This window comes from Danio aesculapii, chromosome 1, assembly GCF_903798145.1.
Source record: "Danio aesculapii chromosome 1, fDanAes4.1, whole genome shotgun sequence".
NCBI classification, from domain to species: domain Eukaryota; kingdom Metazoa; phylum Chordata; class Actinopteri; order Cypriniformes; family Danionidae; genus Danio; species Danio aesculapii.
Genome location: NC_079435.1, coordinates 56210221 through 56231715, shown reverse-complemented (window position 1 = coordinate 56231715; position 21495 = coordinate 56210221). Strand labels below are relative to the sequence as shown.

General features: G+C 35.9%; 1 protein-coding gene across 1 annotated transcript in view; it reads right to left on the bottom strand.

The window, feature by feature from the left end:
• Nucleotides 1–2148: 2148 nt before the first annotated feature.
• The window catches only part of ndfip2 (Nedd4 family interacting protein 2), an 87931-nt gene continuing 68584 nt past the window's right edge, over nucleotides 2149–21495 (bottom strand). The window contains exon 8 of the mRNA XM_056463207.1: nucleotides 2149–2576. The gene's annotated coding sequence lies outside the window, so the exon portion shown is untranslated. The remainder of the gene's footprint in view (nucleotides 2577–21495) is intronic.

Here is a 21495-nt window from a genome sequence, read left to right as displayed (position 1 = left end):
ACAGGAAACTAACACAACCCACGCACGCTAAAACAGCACATGCTTATAAAGGGATGGTATTGTTTTCTCACACAATAATTGGTTTACCAAAATGTACTGCAGTTTTAGATTCAAAATCTGATGCAATGGTTACCTACGTGTGTTGTCATAGTTGATAGTAGTCTTGAGTTAAATATATAAACCCCCAAAATATTTGGACACTTGAAAAAATAGTCTGAATGTCATTGCATTGCACTACCTAAGTGTCATTTGTTTTTAGTTATCCCATGGTCTGTTGAAATCATTGATTCTGACTGGTATTGTGGCTGAGAGAACGTACCGTGCAGCAATTTAAGAAAACACATGCAATTACAAAAAACACCAGTAAATTAAGAAAAGATCTTCATCTATTTGACAGCACACATGCTGCAAATCCTCACAAAGGATACACATAAAAAAAATGCGCTGCAATAATTAATAAAACTTGGTGCGTTTTCTCATAACGCAAAATAATTTACAAAAACTCACTGCATTTTCTCACAACACAAAAAGAACGGTACACATCACTATAATAATTGCAAAGAGGTAGCTAATGTTATATGAGCAATGCCTGTGTCATTTACATGCTCAATTTTTATGCTCCTAATTCAATGCTGGGACTACAGGAGATCAAACTGTCATAATTGATAAAAAGTTGATCAAATATTGTACAAAACTAGTTTTAACTGGTCGGAAACGTAGAAAATGACTGGAATAAGTGGGATAATCAATTAATTGATGTATGTTAAATTTTAAATGTACTATTCGGAGGCAAAGAATCGCTCAACATGAAGCTTTATCGCAACACAAATGTATCATGCTAAATATTTCACCAACAGTGTTGGGTGTAATTTGATACAGATGAAAAACCAGGATGAAATGTAATAAAAACCTCTGTATCAGTTGTATTTTAGCATTTGTCATATACTGATAACATTAGCTATGTTTCCATCCACCTAATTTTATACACATTTTGAAATATCGCATAAAAACCCCTTGATGGAAAGGCCAAGATGCGCATACATTTTGAAAACACGCATTAAAAAAATTATATGAACTTTTTATCCGATAGAAAAATACACATAAATTACAATGGCAATGCTTAACCGAATAAATTCCACTTTGCACATTTAAAAAATGTCATGTGATTTTTGTTAATATATTTGTTGATATTTATAAAAACAGCATTAATGGCAAACCAGTGGGCTGACTGTCACCCTTAATGGTTCAGTGTTATTATTATTATAATATTATTTTTACCTCCAGAACTATCTTGAGTTTATATGGTCCCAAAGAGTATCTTACGTCTTTCAAATTCCCCACGTGTTCATTGCATTTTGTCTTCTAAGTTGCAAATAATTTATTATGTGAGAAAAGGATTCACCCAACTTCTCCTACCTCAGCGAATTCAGTTTTTATTTTTGATATTTGGCACCAGTTTATTAGGAAGTGACGATTTAGATCTCTTTGACTCGTTGGATGGAAACGCAGCATTATTTGCAAATCTTTTATGTGATTTTCCAACAAAATCTCACGGCAATTTGTGACTTTTTGATTTAGTGGCTAATTCGTATAAATTCATATGATCTCATTTGTACAATTTAGTGCGATTTGCTTATCCACCAATGACGGTTAGGTTTAGAGGCTGGGTTGGGTGCCACGCCTCCTAATTAAAATCGGACATTTTTGTATGACTGAACTCGTATGAATTCATACGAATTAGCCACTTAACTGATAAAACGTAAAATACTTACGTTTCCTCATGAGATCAGGCTGGATATTTCAGTTTTGCAATTAAATTTAATTTGCATCTTTGGATGGAAACATAGTTAATGTTGTAATTCAATCCCCATTCACACAGAACTGTAAAAATAACTAAAGATGTTGTCATGCCAGTCCAGTAGGTGGCAATGTCACGCAGTATTACCAAAAACACAGTCCTGTAGTCCGCCGTTGACAGAAACCATGAAATATGAATGTTGAACGATGTCAACATTTTCACAACAATTGTGTTTTTGCTAAAGTTTACACCAATATGACGTGTCATTTTTATAAAACTACTCTTTGAAATAAGACACAAACGCCTAAAAGTTGTCTATTTGTAGTTTAAAATTCGCCACTCAGTACAAATAAATCTGTGCATTTTTAAGACTTAAAGATTAGTATGAGATTAAGACAAGATTAATACCGCATGTTCATAGTTGATGTGAGGATCTACACCAGGGGTTGTTTTGCCAGGACACCATTTAGTGCTATCATGTTTTGTTTTACAGGTGAAACTCACAGAATTCCATCGATACACAAAAAGATAAGAAGAAATATGCTGTAGCTTGTATGATCCCCAGAGGTGCTATCTGTGACTGATTGAACAATAAAATCAGGACAGCACAGTCAAATGCTGCACAAAAAAGTGACGTTTCGAGTGGTTTCCTGTGATGTTATTATATCAAACCAGCAATTTCCGAGAGGATTTGGGGCTGTTTCTCTGGGTCCTCAGGCACCAGGGAGGTCCGACCCATCCTGCCAAGATGGTCTGTGGGGAAAGCTGGTCCCAATATCTGCACACATGAAAACATTCCTCTGTTGATTTATTTTTAGACCTAATCTTAAACAGATTTCCACATTGAGCAAGTCGGCTGGGACAGAGAGAGGTTGCATCCAATCCGTGGAAGCATGGCCCCTCAGAAATCGAGTGTTATTCTGTTTTTTGGGGGGTTTTTTTTGGGGGGGGATTGGAGTTCTGTCACTTTCCACTCATTTGGTGTTAAGCTGGCTAAGCCTAAAAAAGCTGTATTTTAAAGGACAAGCAAGCAAAAGATTTGTTTGTGAGACTGAGAAAAGAGGATTGGCATGTTGGAATGTGTAAAGAACTTTATTATTCCCACGTTCCCATGAAATATCCCTCATATCCTTTTGTCGGATCGTTTAACACGCAGCACAGTAAATTTAAAAGACATAAAAACTAAGAAAGTGGTTTTTACTTGTGCAAAATCTTACACCACAGTTCTAGGGTGGTCTCCTTATTGGTCCACCTTCAAGTTACTGCAACATCCCTAGATACGCCTCAGGTCCTGCTTTAAAGAAAAGCACCGACTTTTTTTTATTGTCAGCCAAATAAAATCTCAACAAGCCTCACAATTTGAAGAATCAATCATACCTGTAGCTCAAACAGTGCAGGACAGGTTACCCACCAAATTTTAATACTTATGACAAGAGGTTTGTTCAAATAAGGTTGAGCAAGCACCATTAATAATACAGTCAAAAGTGCTAAAAATGACCCCAGGTACCTTATGTCCTTTGTCCCTCCAGGCTCACCTTGTCAGCCTTCCAGACTTGGAGGAAAAGCCGTGTCAGAACAGCACTCAGGTCTCCAACTAGAGGAAATTGATCTCTCAAGTCTGTCAAACAACTATGAAGGGGCCAGGGGCTCAAGTGTCAGGTTACCGGAGGCAGGTGCAAACCCACCAATGGGGCCATGAATTGCAATTGAGGTGAGGAAGCGTGACTTTCTGGTTAACATTCCCGGCTAAGTGTCCCAAAGCCTGTCCTAAAACCTTGCGGTATTCACATTGAAATGTGTGCGCAGAGTGTTCCCGATGGGTTGTCCCTGCAAAAAGAAACTTGTAAATAGTATGAAAGCGGGCCAACATGCCTTGGATTTCTCCAGCTCGGGTATACCTGAAGAAGGGGAAAAAAAAGACCCTCTCCTGCCAAAGGTATCGTCTGCGAAATTAGCACAGGTGCAAGGTTTCGCACAACAAAGGACTCTTTGTGACTACCCGTGATCACGTTTTGTGACTAGGTTTCAATTTGGGAAAGAAAATGTAATATCTTAGAGAACAAACGTGGTTGGTTTGAAAAGCACGGATACATTATCTGGATACAACTAACACCAGTTGTAAAGAAATAAGTCCCGGCTTACAATGTCATCTGCACATCGGGAACAGGACCATGGACATTTCTGGAGAGAGGCCAATCCAAACAGAATTCCTTTCACTTGGCATTCCAGCTTGATTAATATGGAAGGTAGGGTCAAACGGTAAGGTTTACTGTGCAAATATAGTTACACAAATGGCAAGACATTATTTCAAGTGCATAAGTGTGGTTCTTTCCCCGAAAAATGGTGCCCATCAACATTCGTTTTGAGCTTTTAACAAGACTCTTTTTAATTGCTGTTGTTTTTACTCTACGATCAGTAGGCTTGTAGGTAATTCAGCCAACAAGTGGTAAGTGTTGAGTTTTTCTCTTCATTGACACACATGGAGCGGAGTTCCACGATGTGGCTGCTGCTAATGCCTGGCTGCAGCCAAAATAGGAAGTCCCTGTGGCGAGACAGACCCATGCGCTCAGGCTGGAAAACCTCTCAACAACATCCTGTGGTCACCTGGACACTATGACCCAGAAGAAAGAACTCCTTAGAAAGCGGCCCCAGCAGCAGAGGCCTGCCTGAGGGCCCCTGAGGAGGAGAAGACATGCCATTCTGTGCATCGAAAGGGAGGAAGGCTTTGTAAATAACGTCCCTGGAATCCCGAACCTGCTTGCTTTTGAGTGCACTCCCCCTTTCTCAAAAAGGCTGAAGGGGAAGAATCAGATCAGAGGCAGCTTTGGGTTGTCACCTGCCTGGGATGTGAGGGGGGTGAATGAAGACTTAACAGAAAATTAAAGAGAAGGAAGAGTGTGTGAGACAAAGAAAGAGAGTCAGAGATGGAGAGATAGAGAGAGAAAACCTCCCAGGTACTCTGGTACTTAATTACTTCTCGGAGGATAAATATTTCTTTAGTTACAGGGGTACAGAGACCAAAAAATTAAAGAGCTGTTCCAGGAGTGATTATCTCTCCGTTTCAGGTATTTTTGAACATATTAAGAGTTCTCGTGTTACTGCTGGATAACTCTAAGAGATATTAAAAACACACTACTTTATGCTAAGTGGAAATTGGACTAACAACCTGGCCAAATGAAGATATAAGACCCTTGGAGGCTTAATTCTCAAGCAGTTGCTCACTCAAAACTTATCTATTCTGCATTGTGTCATTACATATATTTCCAATAACAACATAGGCTCATTCTGAAAATTTTGCCCTATATACATTTCTGGAGATCGCGAATTATGTAGCCAGAAGTACGTATGGCCTCATATTGTCTTTAAAATGAGCACTATGGGGTATTATGAAGTCGTTCCATTCCGCACTTACCAGCTGACCACTTACCTCCGTATGGACAGCTTTCCCGCTGTGACCAGTTTGTCTAGTTAGCTCCCCATGTACGTCGGTGGACTTGAGACGCAGAGAGGAGTTGACCACAGCGATGGGATTTGAATCCGGCGAAGTATGGTTCCAGAAAGTGGGTAAGACAAAAACAGAAACCAAACAAATATAATAAACAAGTAAATAACAGGGTGAGAATGTGGTAAAATCTGGAAACATGGTAAAAATGAGGTGAGGGCTTTTCTTTTTCTGGATTTCTTTTTAAAACTGTCAGTTGGGTTTTCGGTCAGTCAGTCGACAGTGATCTCTGTAGGATTTTCGCAAGAACAGCAGGCGCGAATGACACTCGCGAGAGATATTTGTGATCTCAAAAAGCATACACAGTGAGTTCTGGTGTTTTGCGAACACAAAAACTGTTAAAGAACATACCTCCTGGGATGTATTTGGCGCTCTCCAGAAATGAATATAGAGGTATGTTTTCAGAATGAGTCTGGGTTGCCCAATAAAGTACCCCTTATTTTCTTGCCTTTTATTGCAGAATGTTTCTGCTGCTTACAAGCAACTGAAGTGAATTAAGACAGTAGTAACTAAGCACCTCAAAAATGCCAATGCAACTTCATGTATTTATATATACATGTAACAAATGGTATAGCTAATGCAGGTTTTGTTGTGTATAGCATGATTCAACCAAGAAAAAACCTGTCTGTTTTAGAGAATGAAATCATAGTGCCTGGTGGTCCTGTCTGTTTATCACTGCCACAAAGTGAGTGAATGTCTATGATTAAACTTTAGGAACAACACTTTCATCGTCTGCAGGCCCCATGAGGGACAGGCATTCACATGGAAACTGTATGCAATTATTTACAATCCATACCCATTCAGACTTGTGTGGAAACCATGTGTTGGCCCCCCATGGTTTAACGCTTCCCCTTCCTGTCCACACTAATAGCCTATTCATGGCAACGTGCACCTTAGAGACTGTTGGTTAAGCTGTTATTGGCCTTTATGAAAGTTAAATGAATAAGGAGCATAGGAAACTATAGTGGGCTGCCGATTTGCAGAGGTCCAACCTCACTGTGGTTTTTCTATGCCGGATGGAAACATTAGTCTGTGTGAGAGGTTTCATGCCTTGCCGTTTCATTTGTTACAGAGTAAACTTCACTTGTGATAGTCAGCGATATTTGCAGGCCATATGATATGTTGCAAATGTTAAAGAAAACAATAATTTGACTTTTTAAAAAGAAATTAGGAGTTGTGCTTAGACATGCAAAACCGCTGAAAATGTCATTGCAAGGGTGTTGTAGGTGGTTTCCAAGGCTTGCTATGTGGCTACTAAGGTACTCTTGATGGTTGTTCCCTAGTTTCTATGGTGTTTTCTAGCCTTTTTCAGTACTATGCACTTACTAGGGTATTCTGGATAGAAGACTAGAAGATTCAACCCAAGCTCATTCTCAAAACGTAGCCCTATATACATTTCTGGAGAGCGCCAAATACGTCCCAGGAGCTATGTTTTTTTTTTTTTTTTGTTGCAGTTTTTGTTTTCACAAATCCACCAGAGGCTGCTGTGTACGCTTTTTGAGATCTCAGATTTCTCTCACAAGAGCCATTCTTGTCTGCTCATCTTGCATAAATCCACCAGAGGCCGCTGTCGACTGACTGACTGACTGACTGACTGTCCAACCAACTGACCGATACTCCACCCACCCCCTTCCCTAAACCCAACCGATAGTGTTTTAAAAAGCACCGATTGACCAGTGCCCACCCACTTCGCTAAACCCAACCGGCAATATTTTGAAAAGAAATCCAGAAAAAGAAAGGCGCTCGTATGATTTTTACCATGTTTTCAAATTTTACCACATTCTCACCCTGTTGTTTACTTGTTTATTTTATTTTTTGGCTTTTGTTTTACCTGCTTTCTGGAACCGTTCTTCATCGGACTCGAACCCTGTCGTTGTGGCCAACTTCTCTCTGCGTCTCAAGTCCACCGACAAATGCTGCAAGCTGGACAAACTGGAAACAGTGGAAAAATCATACAGTGTCAAACTGCCCTGTAGTGTTCGTTTTAAAGATGAAATGCAGCCATACGTACCTCTGGCTACATAATTTGCGATGTCCAGAAATATATAGGGCTACGTTTTCAGATTGAGCCTATGTCGTGAAGATTGCTTACTGGTTATTACAGTTTTTTTTTTCAACTGCTAACAAGCATTGTGCAATACTGAAGCCACATTTTTAAAACTGTTCTCACACTGTGCATTACCAACATGACCAAAACACATCTCACCTCCAAAACTTATTCAAACCAACACAAAAGTTCATATACGGCTTGTTTTACCAAACCACTGAAAACAATTCTAATTCACAACACATGCATTTTATTTATAACACACTGACCTAAAAAAACACTAACAACAGACAGGATTACAAAAATAAACCTTTGTTTTTAAGTATGAATAACATTTCATGTACATCAGTATGTAATTTTACATTTACCACATTTTCACTGTTAAGAATAAAAGAAAAATGCTGCAATTTGTTGCTAACATAGTAAAGTAGTAAAATTTAAGTATTAACAACTTCATACAACAAAACAATTCCTGTCATGTATTGCAATCCACTTCAATCTACAAGTACATGTATTAAAATATAGACATTGTATTGTGCATATAATATATATGTATTTCCATTATCAACCAAAATGGTTCATAACATGCTCAGGAAAAAAAGTTGATGAAAGCAGAGTTGCAATTGCAATAAGCTTGGACTGATTATGCCATTTGCTGGTTACTAGTTTTTTCTGTTTAACTAGTTTTTGTTTAACTAGTCTTTACTAGTTTTTCTGTTTGACACACACACACAATGCATGGAATTTACCCTCGGTCGGTTGTTGACAGTTTGATATTGAGTTTGTTAGCATGTGAAAAATGTGCTGAGCATGTATAGAATTTTGCCGCTTGTAGAGTATAAATGACACTAGTGTTTTTTTTTTTCTTTAAAAAATTTGAGAAATGCGTTCAGTGCATGCAGTTTGTGTGAAAGCAACGAAAAATGATTCACAGTTTGCTCTGCATAGACTTCTGTTTGGCTGATGTGTGAACAATTTTGAAAATGTGGCTTTAGCACTGCATAACGCTTGTTAGCGGTTAAAAAAACAACAAAAAAACTGTGATATATTTTGTGTTTTATGTGCAGTTGTAGCATAGATATACACAATTCAAGACAAGGCTTTTAAAATTACATTTACCACCTTTTTACTGTTAAGAATAAAAGAAAAATGCTGCAATTTGTTGCTAACATAGTAAAATCTATTTTAGTAGTAACAACTTCATACAACAAAACAATTCCTGCCATGTATTGCAATCCACTTCAATCTACAAGTACATGTATTAAAATATAGACATTGTATTGTGCATATAATATATATGTATTTCCATTATCAACCAAAATAGTTCATGACATGCTCAGGAAAAAAAGTGGATAAAAGCAGAGTTGCAATTGCAATCAGCTTAGACTGATTATGCCATTTGCTGGTTACTAGTTCTTTCTGTTTAACAATAAATACGACACACACACACAATGCATGGAATTTACCCTCGGTCGGTTGTTGACAGTTTGATATTGAGTTTGTTAGCATGTGAAAAATGTGCTGAGCATGTATAGAATTTTGCCGCTTGTAGAGTATAAATGACACTAGGGTTTTTTTTTCTCCAAAAAATTTGAGAAATGCGTTCAGTGCATGCAGTTTGTGTGAAAGCAACGAAAAATGATTCAGTTTGCTCTGCATAGACTTCTGTTTGGCTGATGTGTGAACAATTTTGAAAATGTGGCTTTAGCACTGCATAACGCTTGTTAGCGGTTAAAAAAACAACAAAAAAACTGTGATATATTTTGTGTTTTATGTGCAGTTGTAGCATAGATATGCACAATTCAAGACAAGGCCTTTATAATTACAGTTCAATCCTGAATTAAAAATTGGAGCTTGAAATTATGCAACAAACATAAAGATAAAAATACTAACAGAAATGAAACTCATTCATTCCTTTTTCTTCAGCTCAGTGCCTTTATTCATCAGGGGTTGCCACAGTGGAATGAACCGCCAACTTATCCAGCATTTGTTTTACACAGCGGATAGCCTTCCAGCTGCAACCCACAACAGGGAAACACCCATACACTCTTACATGCACACACATACACTATAGCTTATTCAGTTCACCTATAGCGCATGTCTTTGGACTGTGGGGGAAACAAAGTGCTGTCAGTGTGGTTAACTTGACAATTCTCTACTTTTTGAGCCAACACAAAGTTCTCAGAAAGCAGAACGTCTGCTGAACCATCTTTACAGGACAAAAGGCATTCAGAATTGTTTAGAAAGCGTACCAGAGTAAACCTTTTCTCTCCCTCTTCAACTCCCTGCACTTTTTTGGACGTTCCACAGCGGCTGCCCTAAAACGGGGACACCAGATGCCGGAACAAACCGGCCGCTTCATTCTCACAATGCCACAGATTGTTGGTGCCCATTGCTTCAGAGGAGGAGGAAAGGGATGGAGGGAGGGGGGTGTTGGGTGGCAGAGACGGGACTCTGCCAAGTGGTAAAGCTGCCAAGTGTTGGTCTGGTGATGGGAGGAGCTTGTCACAAAAGGTGGGTGGAGGACGTGGTTGCAATGTGGAGAATAACACTGATTTTTCAGAAGGCCTGAAGAGGCCATTGGAGGCATTTGAGAGCATCTTATAATGCGCTCCTCAACAATCTTGGGGATGTGCGAGCATTTGCTGTAATTGCTATTAGAAATTGGTTACTAATAACGGTGATAACAGTTACTAGTACTATGCAAGCATCAATGTTAATATAGCCCATACTGTAACACTTTACAGTAAGATGGTAATAGTTAATGTTAGTTAATGTATTTACCAACATGAACAAACAATGAACAATACATTTACTACAGTATTTGTTCATGTTATGGAATGGAAAAACAGTTGTTCATTGTTAGTTCAAGTTAACCCATGGTGCATTAATGTTAACAAGCATGAATTTGGATTTTAATGAGACATTAGCAAATGTTGAACTATGATTAATAAATGCTGAACAAGTATTGCTCATAGTTCATGTTAGTAAATACATTAACTAGCATCAACTAATGAAACCTTATTGTAAAGTCTTGTCATCAATCCCAGTTGTAAGAGCAACAAATAATAACTTGACTTCTAGCTGATCATTTGGAAAAGTAGCAGAAGGTCGATTTTTCTGTTGAATCATCTGTTGAACTGCGTCTCAATCATCACAAATGCTGCAGAAGACCCATTGGAATCCACATGGACCCAAGATTCTCACAGAAATTAGTCAAGTTTGGTGAAGGTAAAATCATGGTTTGGGGTTACATTCAGTATGGGGGCGTGCGAGAGATCTGCAGAGTGGATGGCAACATCAACAACCCGAGGTGTTAAGACATTTGTGCTGCCCATTACTTTACAAATCACAGGAGAGGACACATTTTCCACCTCCACATCAAAGTTCCTGAAAGCAAAGAAGGTAAAGGTGCTTTAGGATTGGCCAGCTCAGTCACCAAACATGAACATTATTGAGCGTGTCTGGGGTATGATGAAGGAGGAGGCGTTGAAGATGAATCCAAAGAATCTTGATGAACTCTGGGAGTCCTGCAGGAACGCTTTCTTTGTCATTCCAGATGACTTTATTAATAAGTGATTTGAGTCACTGCAGAGATGTATGGATGCAGTCCTCTAAGCTCATGGGAGTCATACACAATATTCATTCTGTTTCCACTGTACTTTATATTCTATACTGTGCAATATTTCTGTTAAGTGACAAGACTTCTGTCTAAGCAAAGTCAGACCTTACTGTCCTAATTAAATCATTAAAAATCAAGGCATGATCATTTTTTATTTGTGTAAAATAAGCGTAATCTAGAGGCCTTTGCCTTTCATATAAGCCACTTCTGATACCAAATGATCAACTAGAAGTCAAGTTATTATTTGCTGTTACTACAACTTGGATAGGCGACAATAATTTTGTCAGGGAGTGTACACAATGCTGGGTTGCACACAATCGATTTGTGTAGATTATGTTATGAAATTATGGACTGAACATAAAACAATCAAGTTGTCCCCCCAAAAAAAACCTTAAGAATTGTGTTGTTTCAGCTCATTTTAAATAAGTAGTTTGAACAAACAGCAAGTGTCATTTTTTCTCTCTCTTTTTATACATTACAGCAACGGTGCATAACATGCAGACTAATTCCTCATCTAAATCTTCTGAGTGGATCTGAAAGCCGTAAGCCCCGACCTGCGGTACAGTTGGACTTATGCAAACGGAGGCCCTGTTCTCCCTCCCTCCCCAGCAGCCGTTCAAACCTCTCCATGCTTAGGAAGTTACTTATTAAGAACCAGCGTCAGCATGCAGTGCCAAGCTCCTTTTTTCTCCTCTGCCGCTTTGGCTTCTTTTCCCGTTTCAATACCCACTGTCGTTGCCTTGTGTTTTTCGGGTTAGGAGGGGCGGTCGAGGGGGGGGGAGTGCATGCCTGGAATGTTAGCAAGCGTTCTATTCACTCTAGGGGAGTGTTGTAGAGCAAAAAAAAAAAGAGGAGAAAACGAACTGGGAGAAAAAGCAAGAGAGAAAAGTGGGAGAAAGACAGAGAGGGAGGACAAAATGCCCACAACAGACTTGATGTTGATCGCATTAATGCCTTGGAGTGCTGGGTATGGTGTAAATGATTGAAAGTGCTTCCAGAACTTTTGCCGTTGGCGTTGACAAAGCCGGCTCTGTTTCCTCCCGCTGCACTGCAGCCCCCTCCCCCCAAACGCACACACACATACACACACACATACACTTGATGGTTGTTTTCTCCCAATGTTTTTTTCGGGAGGGAATGGATGCGGTGCACGGAGAGGGAATAGAGCCAGGGTCTGTCCGCCAGGGATCCAGCCGGGGGCCTCAGTCAGGGGAGGGTGCGTTGGGGGCCCTTTTTGGAGATGCTGAAGAGTGAGCAAATGAGGCATGGATGGGTCAGATGGGTTGAGAGAGGAACCGGGCTTGACGAGAAGGAGGGGAGATTACAGGTCAGGGCAAAGAGTTGGAATAAATTAAGTTCTACCACGGTACAGAATGGCACATTGTTAGCGCCAACAGACAGACAGCGGACGAACAATCCTAGCTTTGTGTCCGGCACTGGCAGAAGGCAACCTTTCTCTCTTTTTGCCTCTGATTTCTTTCTCTGAATGACCACATTGGGATTCTGCGGTGATCTGTGGCTGCATTTCTGTATATAGAAAGAATCAGCTATGTAATAGTTATGAAGCTATTAACACTTAATATTAAAGGGACAGTTGATCTGTAAAATAATCATACCTGTATGACTTTTGTGGAACAAATATTGGATTTTATTTTAAGGAATAGTTAGACAAAACAGAAAATTCTGTCATCATTTACTCAAATGTCACTTGTTCCAAACCTGTTTGACTTTCTTTCTACTGAAAATATTTTAAAGAAAAATGAAAACCTGTAACCAGGGATGGCCAAAAATACAGTTGAAGTCAGAATTATTAGCCCCCCTTTGAATTTTATTTTCTTTTTTAAATATTTCCCAAATTATGTTTAACAGAGCAAGGAAATTTTCACAGTATGTCTGATAATATTTTTTCTTCTAGAGAAAGTCTTGTTTGTTTTATTTCGGCTAGAATAAAAGCAGTTTTTAATTTTTTAAAATCCATTTTAAGGTCAGAATTATTAGCCCCTTTAAGCTATATATTTTTTCTGATAGTCTATAGAACAAACCATCGTTATTCAATAACTAGCCCAATTACCCTAACCTGCCTAGTTAACCTAATTAACCTAGTTAAGCCTTTAAATGTCTCTTTAAGCTGTATAGAAGTCTTGAAAAATATCTAGTCAAATATTATTTACTGTCATCATGGCAAAGATAAAATAAATCAGTTATTAGAAATGAGTTGTTAAAACTTTTATGTTCAGAAATGTGTTGAAAAAAAAATCTCCTCTCCGTTAAACAGAAATTGGAGGGAAAAATAAACAAGGGGGCTAATAATTCTGACTTCAACTGTACATTGAAATGTATTATAAAATAAAATCCCAAATACATCAATTTTACATGTATCAAAATAAACTACAAAATACAGCAGCCACAAATCAGAATAAAATACTGTATTCTGTAATTTGAAAACACTACAAAATACTTTTACAAGGGAGCACGAAATTTCTTCACAAACCTTGTATCATAGGCATATTAGATCAGGGGTGGTGGGGGGAGGGTGTCCTAAAAGTTTGAAAACCCCTGTATTAGATCAGTCCCTTCACCATTAAACTGACTTAGTGAAGTAAACAATGATTGACAGCAACAGTGTTTCTCTGAGGTCAGCTTCTCTGCACCCTCATTCACCTCTACTTCGACCATGAGGAGGTATTCATAATCTTTTGTTTCTCTTTCATTTTAGTATACATTTTGTACAAATTAAATCTTTAATCACAGTAAAAACCATGTAATGCAGATAATGAGTTGGAACATAGTACTGCATCTCTTTATTTTGTTTCCATCAATTGCGTGGCCAGTAAAACTGACACCATCCCTTATATTATTAATAGTCTTAAATTTTAAAAGGATGATATATATATATATATATATATATATATATATATATATATATATATATATATATATATATATATATATATATAAAGAGGTTATTTTCATTTTTGCCTGCAGATCAACAACTGGCATTTGAAACAGCCAGTGAAGTATTGTATAGATTGCTAGTGTAGGACTTATTTTAATGTTACTTCAGCAATCCATCCAAATCTACTATTATTTGTGCAGTATACTCATTCTTCCAAGAGTTTTTCAGTTCTTCTTTAACTGGAAGTGTCACAGTTTACCCCCTGACTGAACACCATTTTAAAGTGTTTTTTATTTTATTTCCTTTGCATGTCCAACTGCAGCACTGAGACTGATAAGGATTATGTGCTGTAGGCTCCATAATCCTGTTTTTGGATTGATATTTCATCCAATCTCATTTCCTAAGCAATGGCACTATACTGTCATTATATATGACTGGTCTTAGCCTTGCGCAGTATACTATTTTCAATGATTGTGGACTTGCTTTCAAATATACCTATACCATTTGTCTGTTATTTTCTTTATGTGTTTTGCATAATTTCCATCCATACTCCAATCATTGACCACCTTCTTCAATATTAGTCAATTTTCTGGTCTGATCTCAAGCTTAGGCAAATACCTGAGAAAGCACCAATCTGAGGCCGCATTTTTATGATGTCATCATGTAGACTTCTTACAAAGTATTTTACAGTATTTAAAAATACAAAAATACAAGACACTAAAGTATTTTGATCCAAAATATTAACCCATTTTCATAAATCCCATCAAATACAAATTACAAAATACAATTTTGTATTTGAAATACATATTTGAAATACTTGTATCATAAATACAGCCCATCCCTGCCTGTAACACTTCCTAATATATATATATGTGTGTATTTTCTTTACAGACATCAATGTTTACAGGGATTCAGCTTCAACGGAATGAAGAAACGCATAGAGATATGGAAAAAGTGTATGGAAAAAGTAAAAAGTGAGTACATTTTTATGTTTGGGTGAACTATCGCTTTAGGATGTACAAGAGACAAATAACAGCAGGCACAGGATATCAACATGATGTCAGATTGACGTACTCCAACATCACGCAACATTGCATTTTGCTTGAAAATGAAAACCTTTCCAAAGCAACCTAAAATCAACCAAATATCAAAGTCTAATGATGTTACAGCTTGATGTTGTGTGGACGTTACCAATATGATATCTATCAGATGTTATACTCCAATCATTGACCATACTCCAATCATTGACCACCTTCTTCAATATTAGTCAATTTTCTGGTCTGATCTCAAGCTTAGGCAAATTACTGATAAAGCACCAATCCGAGGCTGCATTTTTATGATGTCATCATGTAGACTTCTTACAAAGTATTTTACAGTATTTTAAAAATACAAAAATACAAGACACTAAAGTATTTTGATCCAAAATATTAACCCATTTTCATAAATCCCATCAAATACAAATTACAAAATACTATTTTGTATTTGAAATACATATTTGAAATACTTGTATCATAAATACCGCCCATCCCTGGCTGTAACACTTCCTAATATATATATATATATATATATATATATATATATATATATAAGTGTATAAGTGAGTATGTTGGATGTGAATGGGGTATATGCCGAAGCATGCTATAAGGGCTTTTAATTTGCCAGTAACCTGGGTTTTATTCTTTATTTGTGTCAGAATCAGAAAGAGCTTTATTGCCAGGTATGTTCACACATACGAGAAATTTGTTTTGGTGACAGAGCTTCTACAGTGCAACAGAATTAAAGAGACAGGACAAAAAACAGATAATAAATATATTTTTAAAAATACAAGTAGTGAGTGCAAATATACAGATTGACATGTGTATGTACATGTTTATTACTATATGCAACATTATCTGTGCAGCTGTTATGTGCAAACTGGCATGTAAAGTGTGTTGTTAAATAAGTGTATATGTGTATAATAGTGTATAGCAAGTAGTGATGTTGGTTCCACAATTATTATCATCAAGTGTTCATGAGATGGATTGCCTGAGGGAAGAAACTGTTTCTGTGTCGGGCTGTTCTGGTGCGCAGTGCTCTGTAGCGTCGACCAGAAGGTAAAAGTTCAAAGAGGCAGTGTGCTGGGTGTGAGGGGTCCAGAGTGATTTTGGCAGCCCTTCTACTCGCTCTGGATAAGTACAGTTCTTGGGGAGTAGGAAGGGTTGTACAGTGATTCGCTCAGCAGTCCGAACTATTCAACATAGTCTTTGGAGATTGTATCTAGTAGCTGAGCTGAACCTGACAGTTATTGATGTGCAGATGACTGATTCAATGTTGGAGATTTGTGTTTAAGGAATGGATATCTGTGAACAATTTTGCACAGAATATATATTCAGATATTGCAGAAAAGGACATTGAGATGTTTTAAAGAATAGTGTTGGAGATTTAGCTACCCTTTAATGTTCTCATATTTATAAAAAACATTTGAAGTTATAGAAGCTGCTGTTTCCTTGAAATAGACGTGATAGTGTCATTAGAGAATTCAATACATTTAATTTTAATCTTGATTTTATACATATAGCTTAATATATATTTGTATTTATTTGATATTTTTTCATTTCAAGGTTTGGATATTTATGAGCACCAATTCTTACAGAAAATAGATTGTTATACTGTAAACATTACATTGTGGTAACTGTTCAAAGAAATCTTTACTGTGAAGTACTGAATTGGAAATGACGTCATTTTAATATTGTCAGTCGTGAACTGAAGTGGGCCGGTCTAAGGCTTGAAAATCTAGAGTCCCACTCCGGCCCTGCACGTAACTATAACATACCCATCCGCAAATGAGGAAGTAGTACAACCCAAAGCAATGTTCATAAATATATCTTGTTTACACATCATTTAATTTGCATGGCGTACGCATGAAGGCCACAGTTTTGGTTTCCGACAACTGAAAATGATACTACATTACAACCAGTTATTGTATCCTCTCATTTTTTTTTCCGTCCCTCCATAATGATAACCTTCACCACCGCAGCTGTTTTTGCATATCCTATGCAAAATGCTGGCCAACTGTTGCTCCACGCATGTTTGCATGGCTCATTTTTTGACCTAAGAACAACACCTTTGACACGCCATATCATTTGCATTATGGAAAATAACTTGGTGGAATCGGGCTCCGCAAACAAATGTCACTTCAAGGCTGTAGTATGTGTGTGTTCACTACACTAGCCTACTGTATAAACACATTGTGTCCTTGCATGAAGACTACATGCTGTGTCTGGGTTTGGGGCAAATGGCTTCACCGCGTGGAGTCAGTATCATTTACTGGGGACTGGAGATCCCTGTTAGAGACTTAAACAAGCATTAGGGGGAATTAGAACTGGGGTTCTGTCACATTGCTACAATTTAACAATTGTAAAACACACAGTAAATGATGCAGGGTGAACTTTTTTTTAAAGAATCTCCAAATGATCTCATTGGATTGTTTCTCTTATGATGTCTATCTTGTTCGTTTCATTAAGATGTTGTTAAAAATACATGTTCTTGATCAGCTGATTATGTGTTAAGTATAATATTCAGTTGAGATGAAAATTATTAACCCTCTTGTGAAATGTAATATCTTTTTCAGAGTGCTGTTTAATGGAACACATTTTTTTTAAACAATAATCATTCATTTTCCTTCAGCTTAGTCCCTTTATTCATCAGGGGACGCCACATAGGAATGAACTGCCAACTTATCCAGCATATGTTTTACACAGCGGATACCCTTCCAGCTGCAACCCAGTACTGGGAAACACCTATACACACTCATTCACACACATACTCTACGGCCAATTTATTTTATTCAATTCACCTATAGTGCATGCCAACATGGGGACAACATGCAGACTCCACACAGAAATGCCAACTGACCCAGCTGGGACTCGAACCAGCGACCTTCTTGCTGTGAGGCGACAGTGCTAACCACTGAGCACCAAAAAGTGCAATTTTAAGGCATAAGTTGGTCGATTAATTTAATTAGGCAAGTTATTGGACAACAATGGGTTGTTCTGTGTATAGATATTCTGTATGTAAAAAAGCAGTTAAGTAAAAAAAAATATATATATTAATAATAATAATAATAATAATTTCAATAACAACACATAAATAAATAAATAAATAAATAAATAAATAAATAAATAAATAAGTAAAAATGTGGCTGCTCTGTTTTTTACCTTCAAAAATAATAATTTTAATAACTAACTTTTATTAACAGTCAATGACAGTCCATATATTTGACAAGCTATTCAACTAAACAGTGCAATTAAAGGCATAAGTTGGTCGACTATGTTAATTAGGCAAGTTACTGGACAGCAGTATATATATATAAGCAGTTAAGTAAAAAATAAATAAATAAATAAATAAAATAAATAAAATAAATAAAATAAATAAAATAAATAATAATAATAATAATAATAATAATAATTATTATTATTATTATTATTATTATAAACAAACAAATAAATAAATAAATAAATGCTTTTATTACAGCCAAACTGAAAGAAATAAGACCTTCCCCATAAATAAATATATAAATAAATAAATAATAAAAGTAAAAATTTGGTTGCTCTGTTAAACATCACTTGGTAAATATTTTAAAAAGAACTACAATTTTCTCAGGACGACTAATAATTTTGCCTTCAACTGCATATTTAAATAACTAAAATTTAGTTACCAGTAGAAAAGTTGCTTAGTTAATTAAATTTAATAAATAAATAAATAAATAATATGTCATTAATTATTTTATAACTGCTTACTTTTTAAATGCAAATGATATATGACCTGTAAAAAAATTTGAACAATATGCCAACAGAGGAAGAACATGCAAACTCCACATAGAAATGCCAACTGGCCCAGCCGGAACTCGAACCAGCGACCTTCTTGCTGTGAGGCGACAGTGCCATACACTGAGCCACTGTGTCACCTTACTGCACAATTATTCCTGAATTTCACTATTCAGAAAGATGTGGTAGTCATGCAGATAAGGCTAACAAATGTTTGGAGATTATTATGTCGTTCTTAAGTAATGAAGCTGTGGATTTATTTCTGCAGGCTCATGAACTCTGATTTTCCTCAAATTTGACTTGGATGGACAATGTGCAAATGGAGTCTTGACAGTGGTATTCCAAACAAGTCTATTTTTTTCTTTCTCTCCTCAAAATGCACATCTGGTTAACACATATGTTCCATGTTCATTTGTTGCGCAGATGAGGCCCTCTGCGGAGCACGTGACAGATGCAAGTCTGAACGCAAATCACAGTTCGCACATTATTTATTGCAACCAGCCGCTGGCATATTTTCGCACTGAACTCACTCACATGTGCTTAACATGCATGAATACGGCACACACAGTTCCCACACCGATCTAAAATTACAAAATCTAACACTGAAACTTACAAATGAGGGAGAAAAATGAACATTAGTATGGATAATAGCTGGGGTTCTGTCAGTAAAAAGAGTTTTACAGTGTGAAAATCAAACCATATGACCCAGTTAGTGAAGTCTCTAGAGATCATGATGAAAAAACACTTGCTTTAAATCAAAGAAATAATTTTAGCAGTGATTAATATATTTATAATTACAATATTACCATAACCATTGTTTTGGGATAAAATTACTTAGTTCAGCTTGTCCTTGTTTAATAAGATGTGATATATGCTAAAAATAGATGATAGATAGATAGATAGATAGATAGATAGATAGATAGATAGATAGATAGATAGATAGATAGATAGATAGATAGATAGATAGATAGATAGATAGATAGATAGATAGATAGATAGATATAGATAGATAGATAGATAGATAGATAGATAGATAGATAGATAGATAGATAGATACACAGACAGACAGACAGACAGACAGACAGACAGACTGACTGACTGACTGACTGACTGGTTGATTGATTGATTGATTGATTGATTGATTGATTGATTGATTGATTGATTGATTGATTGATTGATTGATTGATTGATTGATTGATTGATTGATTGATTGATTGATTGATTGATTGGAAACTTGTTTATAGGTAAAAAAATGTGGTTTATTTTGTAATAACATAGTAATTACCAAGATTTACTTTGTTTAATTAATACTTAACCAGATTTTAATAATATAATTAAATTATTGGATGCTAAAAAGCAATTATAACCATAAATCTATATTCTAAAAATAAAAATATTTAATAATCTATAATTCTATATCTTTCAGTTTGTTTACTATGAAATATTCATGATGTTCATTTGAACTTTGTATGAAAGTAAATCATAATGACAAAGATGCATGAAAAGTAATTGAAACTAGTTTTAATATCCATTTATATTAACAGAAATACTTTAGTACATCACTGAAACTAAAACAACACAGCTAAATAAATGTTAGTGAAGTCTCTAGAGATCATGATAAACCACTTTGAATTTTAATAGTGATTAATATATTTCTAATTACAATATGACAATAAACAAGATTTTAAAATTACGTATTTCATCTTTTTCTTGTTTAATTTGATCTGACATGCTAAAAATGATATGTAAAAGGTGGATAGATAGATAGATAGATAGATAGATAGATAGACAGACAGACAGACAGACAGACAGACAGACAGACAGACAGACAGACAGACAGACAGACAGACAGACAGATAATCAGCAATAAATATATATTCTAAAAGTAAATAAATAATAACAATATAATATAAAGTATTTTCTTTTTCTCGGTTTGTTTACTGTGAAATATTTATTTTATATATAATTTATGTTCATTTGAACTTTATGTAAAATCAAATTAAATTAACTTATCGAAAAAGGGGAAAAGTAAATAATAATGACAAAGATGCATAAAAAAACTAAACTAGAATAAAGTTAAAATTGACAATTATAAAAATATCAGTTCAGTTTCCTTTATTTTGTCATTCAAAACATCACAATAAAATTGTAATGCAGAACGAAATTACGTTGCAACAGACCCAACAAGAACATAAAAAACATCACTATACAAACATTATAAAATCCTAACATGATAGACAAGCTTTGTAATTTCATAAAAATATTAAAATATAGTTATACAAGATATAATCTGATTTAAAAACAAATCTCAGTAGAGAGCAACTTAATACTAAAATACCTATTTCACCTTTTGTTATAATAGTTATAATATTAATAATTTATGCTAGTTTAACTATTTATTGATTTACTATTTTACACTAGCTATCAATAGTGTTTAAGAATTGGTCTTATTCAAAAGTCTTATAATGACAGGATAAAAACTATCATGAATATATTCAAAACTAAAACTGCATTAGTATATCACTTATACCAAAACAATACTGCTAAATAAATGTTACAAATACATTTGCCCGCATTACTCAAAAGCAGATATTTAGCAAAATGTTTGAGCTGCTCTTTTGGATACATTACATTAAAATACCAATGTGGTCCTACAGTAAAAATGATACACATTTCTATTATTTTAAAACAGAATATAACTCCAGGTGATGTGAGTGTAAACAACTTTCACCGCAAAACATGCAAACATTCATTTATTAATTAATTTTCCTTAGTTTCAGCTCAGTCTTTGATTTATCAGGGGTTGCCACAGTGAAATAAAAAAA